This window comes from Rana temporaria, chromosome 10 (genome assembly GCF_905171775.1).
Source record: "Rana temporaria chromosome 10, aRanTem1.1, whole genome shotgun sequence".
Lineage (NCBI taxonomy): Eukaryota > Metazoa > Chordata > Amphibia > Anura > Ranidae > Rana > Rana temporaria.
The window spans coordinates 51,887,148-51,899,485 of NC_053498.1; the positions used below are offsets into that span (position 1 = coordinate 51,887,148).

A 12,338-nucleotide genomic window follows, 5' to 3' on the forward strand; every position below is an offset into this window, starting at 1 on the left:
CTTAAATGTAGCCTTGATTATAGCAGGCTATAAAGCCCATGCCAAATGGTACTTGGTTTCAGAGCGTTTGTCAAAATTGTATCCAGGCACCTCAGCCGCATGCTTCAGGGGTTGTGGCCAAATAGGTACACCATTTCATGTCTGGTGGGTGTGTCCTGAAGTTTGCCGCTTTTGTATAAGGATCCAATCATACATTTTTTCAGTCACAATGGTCAATATCACTAAAGATGCGAGTATAGCCCTATTAAATAAGCCTGTTGAAAATGTCCCCCGACATACCCAGAACCCTAATTTACTTTATGTTCTTAGTGGCTAAAATCGCTATAGCAACAGTGTGGAAAAGCCCTGTTATGGATATTGCCTTAATGAAACGGAAACTTACATGGATCATGTTGAATGAAAAAGTAGTGAGTGTCTTACGAGATAAGCAATCCATCTTTGATAAAATATGGTCCCCTTGGCTGGCTTATTTGCAAGTTCCAGGAGAACAAAGCTGATAATGACTGGAGGATCCCTGGACAGACTCACTTCTTCTTTCCTCTCTCTTTCTTTACCTCTTCTGTTCCTCTGATTCCAGCCAACCTAGGCATCATGCTCTAACCACTCTTTCCCTTCCTTTCCCCCCTTTTTTTTTCTTCTCTCTCTCTCTCTTCCTACTCTAACAATTTTTGTTTATAGTTGGGGGATTGGAGCCCCCTATAGGGGAAACAGGAAAATTATAAGGGAGCCATAATCACTGGACTAAGACCCCTTTTTTTTTAGAGCCTACTCAGTGATTACATTTCAGTGAAGACTTGACCTCAGGATCTTTCTGACTTATTGGTCCATACTGTGACTTACAGGGCAATAGTCCTGACAGCTACCTCCCAGTGTTCACAATGTTCTTGTTTTAATATACAGGTGAAACTCGAAAAATTTGAATATCGTGCAAAAGTTAATTTATTTCACTAATGCAACTTAAAAGGTGAAACTAATATACTAGATAGACTCATTACATTTAAAGTAAGATAGTTCAAGCCGTAATTTGTCATAATTGTGATGATTATGGCTTACAGCTCATGAAAACCCCAAATCAACTATCTCAGAAAATTGTTATATTGTGAAAAGGTACAATATTCTAGGCTCAAAGTGTCCCACTCGTATCAGCTAATTAAGCCATAACACCTGCAAAGGGTTCCTGAGCCTTTAAATGGTCTCTCAGTCTTGGTCAGTAGGAATCGCAATCATGGGAAAGACTGCTGACCTGACAGTTGTGCAGAAAACCATCATTGACACCCTCAGATCCTGGACATGGGCTTCAAATGTCGTATTCCTCTTGTCAAGCCACTCCTGAACAACAAATAACATCAGAAGTGTCTTACCTGGGCTAAAGAAAAACAGACCTGGTCTGTTGCTCAGTGGTCCAAAGTCCTTTTTTTCTGATGAGAGCAAATTTTGCATCTCATTTGGAAACCAAGCACCCAGAGTATGGAGGAAGAATGGAGAGGCACACACTGCAAGATGCTTAACCACTTCCATACCAGCCACTGTCATATGACGTCCACAAAGTGTCTCTACCATCCAGAGTGGACGTCATATGACGTCCTGGACTTTGAAGGGGCATATCTGAATGATGCCTGCAGCGAGAGGCATCATCCAGATATCTATCTCTTGTGCCGGCGATTCTGCACAACGTAAGAACAATCATAGCGGCGGTTCCACCGCTAGATCGTTCTTACAGGCGGCGGGAGGGGACATCCCCCCCCTCCCGCCGCCATCCGGTGCTTCTCCGGGCTCTCCCGTGCCATCGGGGGCCCGGAGAAAGAATCGTCCGGCGCTGGCAGGAAGTATAGAGATGACCATCTCTATGACCGTCGGAGGACCCAGGCGCGATGTGATGACGTCACGCCCAGGTCCCGTAAGTAAACAAAGCCGCGATTGCGGCTATAAGCCACATTATTCATGAGATCAGTGAATTTTTTTCACCGATCTCATGGTTTCCAGCCTGGAGGAGAGATGTGGGGTCTTATTGACCCCCCCCATCTCTCCATAAAGAGGACCTGTCACACACATTCCTATTACAAGGGATGTTTACATTCCTTGTAATAGGAATAAAAGTAATAAAAAAATAAAAAATAAAATAAAAAAGTGTAAAAAAATAAATAAATATGTAAAATAAATAAATAATAAAAAAAAATTAAAACGCCCCTGTCCCCGGTAGCTCGCACGCAGAAGCGAACGCACACGCAAGTCCCGCCGACAGATGTAAACGACGTTTCCCATGTGGAAGTAAAATATATTTTAAATATATTTTAAAAAAACATTCTTAATATATTTTTCTCAAATATATTGCCATATATTTGAAATGCTACAATTTTGGCCAGATTCAATATATTTCAAAAATATATTTCAATATATTTGTGAATATATTATGGAATGCATTGGAAAATATATTGCAAATATATTCATAAATATATGTTAAATGTACTTCTGAATACATTTAGCAATATATTTATGCAACCATAAATATATTGCAATGTGCATTTTGGAATGCATTGTGAATATATTGCTAAATGCATTCAGAAGTACATTTCACATATATTTATGAATATATTCACAATGCATTCCAAAATGCACTTTGCAATATATTTATGGCTGCAAAAATATATTGCTAAATGCATTCAGAAGTACATTTAACATATATTTATGAATATATGTGCAACATATTTCACAATGCATTCCAAAATATATTCACAAATATATTGAAATATATTTTTGAAATATATTGAATCTGGCCAAAATTGTAGCATTTCAAATATATGGCAATATATTTGGGAAAAATATATTAAGAATGTTTTTTTTAAATATATTTTAAATATAAATGTAAATGTACTTCTGAATGCAAAATTTAAAAAAATACATTCCTATTACATTTTGAAATGCTGTGTATTTATATATTGTATTTTATATATTGTAGGCCTATAAAACTAGCAAACATTTGAAAAAAAAACAATAACACAGTACAATACACACAACTTTATTATCATGTAAATATACAAAAACTACAACACAGGGAATAGAAAGTGGTGTTAACTGTGGTAAATGACATTAATGACATAAAAGTTTGTGGTATTCTGCTGAGGTTCCTGATGTTTCCCTTCAGGTGATATTTCAACGCCGCAATTTTTCTCGTAACAGCGTCACTGATCACAGCTTATGAAGTCCCAGGAAACTTTGCCAAAGTAGCAGCTTTAAAAAGTAAATGGAAAATATTAGACTTCTTAGATTTTCCCTGTGAATCTAAAGCCATATAAGACCCTTTTCACACTGCAGCGCTGCTAAAGCTCCGGCGGTTTTGCAGTGTTTTTGTAGCACTTTTTCGTTTTTTTTTTTTTTTAAAGGGAAAAAGACCAGTTTTTAATGCGCTTTTAGGGTGCTTTGGAAGCACTGCCCATTAATTTCAATAGGCAGGTGCATTTTAGGAGCGCTATTTATAGCGCTCCCAACCCGCCCCAGATGCTGCTTGCAGGACTTTTTCTAATGTTGCGCAAGCGCACCGCCCCAGTGTGAAATTACTCATTGCACTGAAAGGGATGCAGTTTTATTAGCTTTTTAGAGGCTATTTCTAGCACTAAAACGCCTGAAAACTGCCTCAGTGTGAAAGGAGTCTAACAGATGCAGCTGAGTAAATAAAACTAACAGAATTAAGCATGTATAAAAACATCAAAATATTGTAGACTTTTCAAAAATCAGTATAAAAATCAACATCTTGCCTGCAACTTGCCTTATTAGTTCAGACTACTACCAGACTGAGCAAGATATCTCATTTTGACACAACAGTCAAATTGGCTTACAGTCTACATGTCAAAGCTGATGTTTTCATAGGGTCTAATTGTACCCGCTTCTCTCCATCTTTCAGCCGCTTGGAGGCACCGCCTTAAAAGATACTCTTTATTGAAGTGGTTGTAAAGACACAAGAGTTTTTACCTTCATGTATTCTATGCATGAAGGTAAAAAAAAAAACTTCTGTGTGCAGCAGCCCCCCTATACTTACATGAGCCCCCTCTCGATCCAGCGATGTCCACGAGAGCCTTGTCTCTTCAGGGACTTGCACTGCTGATTGGCTTTCTGTAGTGGTGGGAGCTATTGGCTCACGATTCTATCAATCACAGCCAGTGAGCTAATTAGGAGATGGGGCCAAGGCAAGGCTCAGTGTGTGATTGGACACACAGAGCTCTGGTTCAGGAGCACCGACATGGGACCTGAGAAGAGAAGGATCTGAGCTGCTCTGTACAAAAACCCTTACACAGAGCAGGTAAATAGGAGTAGGACATGTTTGATATTTTAAAAAAAAAAGACGTTTTAATGTTTCGGTACCAAAAGAAAACCTACCTGTTTAGGCCTTGAGTACGACACTTGACAAGGAGATGAGCTCAACTCTTCAGACGGGACAGAAGGTGATGCACACGATACACCCACACAGGATGAACTTCCACCATCATTCTTCAGTACTATTAGCTGCGCTCTTGTGGTTTTCAAAGTATCCATTACACCAGGCAAATCTATGGAAATGCATAAAAACTTTTTAAGTAACATAATGGCCTATTTTCTCACTATATCCATTCATTTCATTTGTTAGAAATTGATGACATGGAAAAATGTACTTTTACATGATTAGAGGGCTTCCTCCAGTCTGCTGCTGACCCCCCCCCACTAGATCAAAAATATTCCAGGAGGGTTTCTCCCAAGGTAAAAGTTCCACAAAACAAAAATCCTACTTGTGTATATAGTATGTAGTTACCTCACTGATACTATAATGAATGTAGTACAGTAAACTCCCAGTTACCCAACGAGCCCCATTGGTACTGTTGTTTCTGGTTGCTTGAGAGCTAATAGTAACTCTCAAGCATCCACCTCCTATGGCACCCTGACCCCCACTTAGAAGCTAAAGGGGGTAGGGATTGGGGGCAGGGTTTTACCACCCCCAAATTCACATGTGAATGAGCCTTAAAAGTGCTATTGCCAAATGCAACTAAGGGCTCATTCACAAGTGCGGTATGCAATGCTCCTCTGAGAAATTCTGCAAGGTGGTGAGGAGGCAAAATGTTAACACCCATAATTGCAGTGAATGGCACGTGATTGCAGCGCGGTAGTACGGCAATTATAGGTTTTAGTCAGGTGTGAGGAGGCAACATTGGAGGACACTGTGCCCAGTGATCTTTGACTTCTCCCATGTTGTTCAGGTAGATCTCCACCTCTCTAAGGCCAAGGGGGTCCGAGGGGGTCCGCCGGACCGTTTCCAGCGGAGATTCCTCCTCCGGATTTTAATCCGATGGCTTGTACACACCATCGGATCAAAATCCGCGCGGAATACATCCGCGGTGACGTGTCGCCGCGACGATGACGCGGCGACGCTGGAAGGTAAGTACTTCCACGCATGCGTCGAATCATTACAACGCATGCGAGGGAGGGGAGCGGACGGATTGATCCGGTGAGTCTGTACAGACAACCGGATCAATCCGCTGGACACGATTCAAGCGGATAGATTTCTTAGCATGCTAAGAAATTTCTATCCGCTTGAAATCGATCGGCCGGAGGAATCTCCGCGGATAAATATCCGCTAGGCCGTACAGACAACCGGATTTGTCCGCTGGAACTGATCCGCGGATCAATCCCAGTGGATAGATCCGGTCGTGTGTACGAGGCCTAAGGTTGCCTAACTCTGCCATAAAACACTGTAGAATGAAAGGGAAAATGATTGGTCAAACAGAAAATAAAGATAAAAAAAAATCAGTACTGGTGGAATAACACACAATAAATAGATAAAAAATGAAAAGACTGCGCCAATATAAAAAATTTGATTAAAATACAAAAATTTCACCAATACCAATTCACATTGATTAACCATTGATTAATGCACAATAATTAACCAAAACAAAAAATCAGAGTGCACGGAAAAATAAATTCACAAAATGAATGTCCAATTATATGTATAAACATTGAGAGGTTAATACGCCAAATTGGTGATCCCAAAATTGTATGCCAACAGCACACAATTGGCAAACCAAACCTCAAAAGTTCTTAATGATATCACCACAAAACTCAAACACTGATGACCAAATGAATAATGAAGGATGATGCAGATATGATGATCAGATACAGTGCCAGTTGAATGCGGTGATATAAAAAAATGGAAGGTGCCCACCATCGTAATTAAGTTGTCTGCTTACCAAAGGCAAGTTGTCTCAGTTGTTGGTTTCCTTCTTCCAAGTGCCTATTCCGGTTTTCCATTCACCAGCTGTCAGTCTTGGTCAGGTGCTTTGACAGCGGCTGGCGGCCCATCTGTCAGAATCCCCCAAAAAAATTAAAACATTTAGCTTTCCACCTTCACACCCCATCCACCCCCCCTCACACACACCCCATCCACCACCCCCCACACACACCGCTAACCTCTTTCTGCACACTTTATTTGATGGCAGCTGAATGTAAACAGCAGGTAGTGGGGGAACCATAGCCAGACTGCCATTGGCTGTTTAAATTTTAAAATTAGGCTGACTATTGCGCCCCCTTCCCACTGCCTGCTGTCAATCAGCAGAGGAAGACCTGAAGAAGAATGTTCTCCTTCAAATCCTCTCCTTTGCTGATTGACAACAGGCAGTGGGCAGGTGCAATAGCCCACTAGCTATTGGCTACTGCAATTTAAAATAGTCAATAGCAACCTGGTTATTGATTCCCCTGCTATCTGCTCCTTTTTCCTGTATTCTGACAGTGGCCAGTGGCTGTTAGAATACAAAAAAGGCCTAGGTGTCAACTGATATCAGGCTACTTCTGGGGCAGCTGGATGTAAACAGAATATCAGTACCTCATATTGTTATTGGCCTGAAAGGTGGCCCATAATTGGTATCTGTATGGAAAAATACATATCTGTTGGCACCTAGTAGCAGGGCAGATAATATGCAAAAGGGGAGGGAGACATAAAACATTGGTAGCACTGTGCCCTGACATTATAATGGGGTATATTTACTAAAGGCAAATCCACTTTGCACTACAAGTGCACTTGGAAGTGCAGTCGCTGTAGATCTGAAGGGGACATGGAAAAAAAAAAAGCATTTTTGCTTGTACATGATTGGATGATAAAATCAGCAGAGCTTCCCCTCATTTCAGATCGTCCCCTCCGATCTATAGCGACTGCATTTTCAAGTGCACTTGTAGTGCAAAATGGATTTGCCTTCAGTAAATCAACCCCTATGCTGCATGGTGAGTGGATATAGAATGGAAGCCGTATAATATTATATGCTGCAATGTGCACTGAAAGTATGCTACACAGTTACTGGATATAACATGGAAGCCACACATATTATATGAAGCAGAGTGACATGCTGTGGAAGAGGAGCTCTATAATATTACATTACTGTGCACATGCTGCATGGTAACTGGGAAGGTGAATGCACACAGAATGAGAACTATTCAGCAGGAAATAGACAAATACAACTTAACTCATGCACCAAACTGTCACAATTCTAATATTATTTGATAGAAGACATACCTTTAATCCAGGAGAATCCATCCAGGAGAATACAGAGTATCTCCACCATGCCACGCTTTCCTTTTCAGACTAGGCCTTACAGGAAGTGAGAGGTGGAAGTTCACCACCCCTCTGGTTCCCACCCAGCTCACTTCCTGTCTTCCTGTATTATGATAGAAGTCTGTCTGTTTGAAGAGTTTTTCCCAGGGCAGGATTTACATATTAGAAGATTGAAGGCACAGAAATCACAGACCCACATCCCAATAAAAGGAATGAAAAAAAAGAAATGAGAAACATATTTATACATGTAAGTAAGTGATGGGAGAGGCATTCTAGCTATATATATATATATACACACTGTATATTCATTCTGCTATGTGTGTGTATATATGTATGTGTATATATATATATATATATATATATATATATATATATATATTATATACACACACATATATACTGTGTATATACACACACAAGAATGCAGCTCTCATCACTTCCATATTTATCTTCCAGCCCAGCCTAGTATTGGCACATGACAACAGTGCAGCTTGGGCAGGGATATGACACTTAAAGCGAACTTCCACCCAAAAGTGGAAGCTCCACTTATTTGCCCCCCCCCCCTACTTTGCCACATTTGCCACCTTTCGGGGGAGGGGAGCAGGTTCCTGTTTTTGACAGGTACCTGTCCCCACTTCCGAGAGATCTCGCTGCGGCAGATGCGTTTCCGATGCTTTTCTGCATGCGTGTTTTTGATGCATTCCAGGGCATGTTTGGTGTGTTTTTAAAGCATTCCAGTGCATTTTCCTCCTTTTTTTCTTAACCTTAGATAAGGACATGTGCGTTCAGGTGCATTCTAGTGCGTTTTTGATGTGCTTTACAGTGTTCCATTACAGTCCAGTGCAGGAAAAATGCAGCATGCTCTACTTTTTTTCTGGAACTGCAAGCACTGGTGTGAATTATGCCATTAAAAACCATATATCCTACTTTCCATGCAGAAAAAAAACCGCACTGGACTGCATGTGGTGTGAATTGGCCCCTATAGGGAATGGCGGCAGCAGCAACCGAGAGCCAATGGAAACATTGGCTGGGGTACCAACATCGCCGGATTCCAGGACAGGTAAGTGTCCTAATATTAAGTCAGCAGCTGTAGTATGTGTACAGTATGGGGGTTATTTACTAAAGGCAAATTCACTTTGCACTACAAGTGCAAAGTGCACTTGAAATTGCACTGAAAGTGCACATGTAAGTGCAGGCGCTGTAAATCTGAGGGGTAGATCTGAAATGAGGGGAAGCTCTGCTGATTTTATCATCCAATCATGTGCAAGCTAAAATGCTGTTTTTTTTATTTTCCTTTCTCCCCTCGGATCTACAGCGACTGCACTTCCAAGTGCACTTTCCTTGCAATTTCAAGTGCACTTGTAGTGCAACGTGGATTTGCCTTTAGTAAATAACCCCCTTTGTGTAGCTGCTGAGTTTTAATTTTGTGCTGGGGAGAACTTTAATATCCCAATTCCTTTTATTTGGCTGCTGGAACTACCCTTCGGCAGGTACTAAGTCCAAACAATGGACTGGACTTAGTATAAAAAGAATATACAGTATATATACTATATATACTATATTGCCAAAAGTATTAGGACACCTGTCTTTACACACACATGAACTTTAATGGCATCCCAGTCTATAACAGATTCAATTCCTCTGGGAAGGCTGTCCTATGGGAATGTTTGACCAATCTTCCAGAAGCACATTCATCCCAAAGGTGTTCTATCAGGTTGAGGTCAGGACTCTGTGCAGGCCAGTCAAGTTCCTCCACCCCAAACTCGCTCATCCATGTCTTTATGGACCTTGCTTTGTGCACTGGTCCAAATCATTTGGTGGAGGTGGATTATGGGGGGGGGGGGGTTGTTTTTCAGGGGTTGGGCTTGGCTCCTTAGTTCCAGTGAAGGGAACTCTTAAAGCGTCAGCATACCAAGACATTTTGGACAATTTCATGCCCCCAACTTTGTGCGAACAGTTTGGGGACAGCCCCTTCCTGTTTCAACATGACTGCACACCAGTGTACCAAGCAAGGTCCATAAAGACACTAAAGAGGGAGTTTGGTAATAATAGTGTAACTACTGATTCATGGATTAAACAGAACATTGATGATTTATATCCAGAGTTTCTCTCGGTACCCTGTAAGCAGACAAGACCCTTGTACTGTGGAGGTGGATGTTTGTGAAGGTTCTCATTCATTCAGGTCAATCAATAAATCAAACTAACTGGACTTGCTGTATTTTAAGACATTTTGCTGGTCCGCCGACAAGCGTTCTCAATTCAGAATGACATTCTTTGGGAATGGAAAGTGGATGCAAGAGGTTTATCTGCTTTGTATTAAATGGATTATGTGCTTAAAATCGTATAAAAACAAACCATTTTAAAATGGGAGTGTCTCTCTTATAAATGTATTCAGAATGTTATCTATGTCATAGTTACAAAAATGTCAGAAAAAATATATGTTGAAATGTCTTTATTAGACATTAAAGGAGTTCTCCAAGCTAAAACTTTTAACCCCCGCTGTGCCCGGGCTGTAAAACTATGCAATTCTTCGGCGTCCGCTGGGTGGCGTTCAAGTCGTTTTCTGCGTCAAGTATGCAAATTAGCTATTTCCGACAATCCACGAACGTACGAGCGGCCATCGCATTCTTTTACGTCGTCTCTAGTCGGCTTTTTTCGGCGTATAGTTAAAGCTGCTATTTGGTGGCGTATAGTTAAACCTGCTATGTTAAGTATGGCCGTCGTTCCCGCGTTTAATTTGAATTTTTTTTTATGTTCGCGTAAGTCGTCCGTGAATCGGGATGGACGTAATTTACGTCCACGTCAAAACAATTACATCCTTGCGACGTCATTTAGCGCAATGCACGGCGGGAAATTTAGGAACGGAGCATGCGCAGTTCGTTTGGCATGGGGACGCGCTTCATTTAAATGAAACACGCCCCCTACTCGCCGCATTTGAATTCCACGCCGTTACGCCGCTTGAGATACACTACGCCGCCGTAACTTACGGCGCAAAATCTTTAAGGATTCGAACCAAAGCCAGGTAAGGTACGGCGGCTTAGCGTATCTCAGATACGATGCGCCGGGCAGATCTTTGTGGATCTGCCCCTTAAAGGAGTTCTCCAAGCTAAAACTTTTAACCCCCGCTGTGCCCGGGCTGTAAAACTATACAAAATAAACTTTCACTTACCTGCCTACGATCCCCCGTTGTTCCGATATCGCCGTCCCGTTCTCCGGTCCCGGTCTGTTCCACTTCCTGCGGGTCGGTGACTCACAGTGCGCTCGGCCTATCAGCGGCCGTGACGGGACACCGACCCGCAGGAAGTGGAACAGACCGGGACCGGAGAACGGGACGGCGATATCGGAACAACGGGGGATCATAGGCAGGTAAGTGAAAGTTTATTTTGTCGGAAATAGCTAATTTGCATACTTGACGCAGAAAACGACTTGAACGCCACCCAGCGGACGCCGAAGAATTGCACCTTAGATCCGAAGGCGTACGAAGACGTACTCCTGTCCGATCTAACCCAGATGCCGTCGTATCTTGTTTTGAGGATTCAAAACAAAGATACGACGCGGGAAATTTGAAAGTACGCCGGCGTATCAGTAGCTTGTGAATCTGCCCCTAAATATTTTCAGAAAAACATATTTTAAAAATATATTTTCTAATATATATCTTTGAAAAATAAATTCAAATTATATTTTTGGAATGCATTTACAAGTATATTTAAAGATATATGTTCAAATGCATTTTTTTATATGTTCAAAAATATCTGAAACATATATTTACAAACATATATTTTCACATATATGCCTTCGGAAAATATATTAAAATTATATTTTTGGAACACATTTACAAATATATGTAAAAATATATGTTGAAATTACTTTTTTTATGTGTTAAAAAAAATCTGAAGAATATATTTTAAAAATATATTTTCCAATATATGTCTTTGGAAAATGCATTTAAATTATATTTTGGAATGCCTTTACAAGTATATTTAAAAATATATGTTTAAATGCATTTTTTTAGATGCTCAAAAATATCTGGCAAATATATTAAAAAAAATATATTTTCAAATATATGCCTTTGGAAAATATATTTTAATTTACATTTTTGGAATAGATGTAAAAATATATTTGCGTACGCCAATATATTGTAAATATATTTAAAATATATAATTGTTTTTAATAAATATATTGGAAATATATTTTTCTTCCATATGGGTTAAACCACATATGTGAGGTATCGCCGCATGCGTTAGAGTGGCAGCAACAATTCTAGCACTAGATCTCCTCTGTAAATCTAAACTGGTAACCTGTAAAAAATTTCAAAGCCTTGCCTATGGAGATTTTTAAGTACCAAAGTTTGGCGCCATTCCATGAGTGTGCGCAATTTTAAAGCATGACATGTTAGGTATCTATTTACTCGGTGTAACCTAATCTTTCATATTTTAGAAAAGAATTGTGCTAACTTTACTGTTTTGTTATTTTTTTAATTCATGAAACAATTTTTTTCCCCAAAAAAGGCGTTTGAAAAATTATTGCGCAAATACCGTTCAAGATAAAATGTTGCAATGACCGTCGTTTTATTCCCTAGGGTGTCTGCTAAAAAAACATATATAATGTTTGGGGGTACTGCGTAATTTTCTAGCAAAAAAATGATGATTTGTACATGTAGGAGAGAAGTGCCAGAATAGGCCCGGTATGGAGGTGTGTATAAAAGCCCTGTATTGAAGTGGTTAAAGTCCAGTGTGAAGTTTCCACAGTCTGTGTTGATTTGGGGAGCCATGTC

At 40.4% G+C, this 12,338-nt stretch overlaps 1 protein-coding gene and 1 long non-coding RNA gene across 5 annotated transcripts in view; one reads left to right on the plus strand and one right to left on the minus strand.

Annotated features, from left to right (window-relative positions):
* Nucleotides 1-12,338, plus strand: part of PPFIA3 (PTPRF interacting protein alpha 3) — a 624,634-nt gene that overhangs the window by 276,191 nt on the left and 336,105 nt on the right. The window lies entirely within an intron of this gene.
* Nucleotides 4,502-7,689, minus strand: LOC120916566. Its single transcript, XR_005744011.1, has 3 exons — nt 7,526-7,689; nt 6,210-6,321; nt 4,502-4,541 (listed from the first exon to the last, which is right to left on the minus strand). It is a non-coding gene; the product is annotated as an uncharacterized LOC120916566 (long non-coding RNA).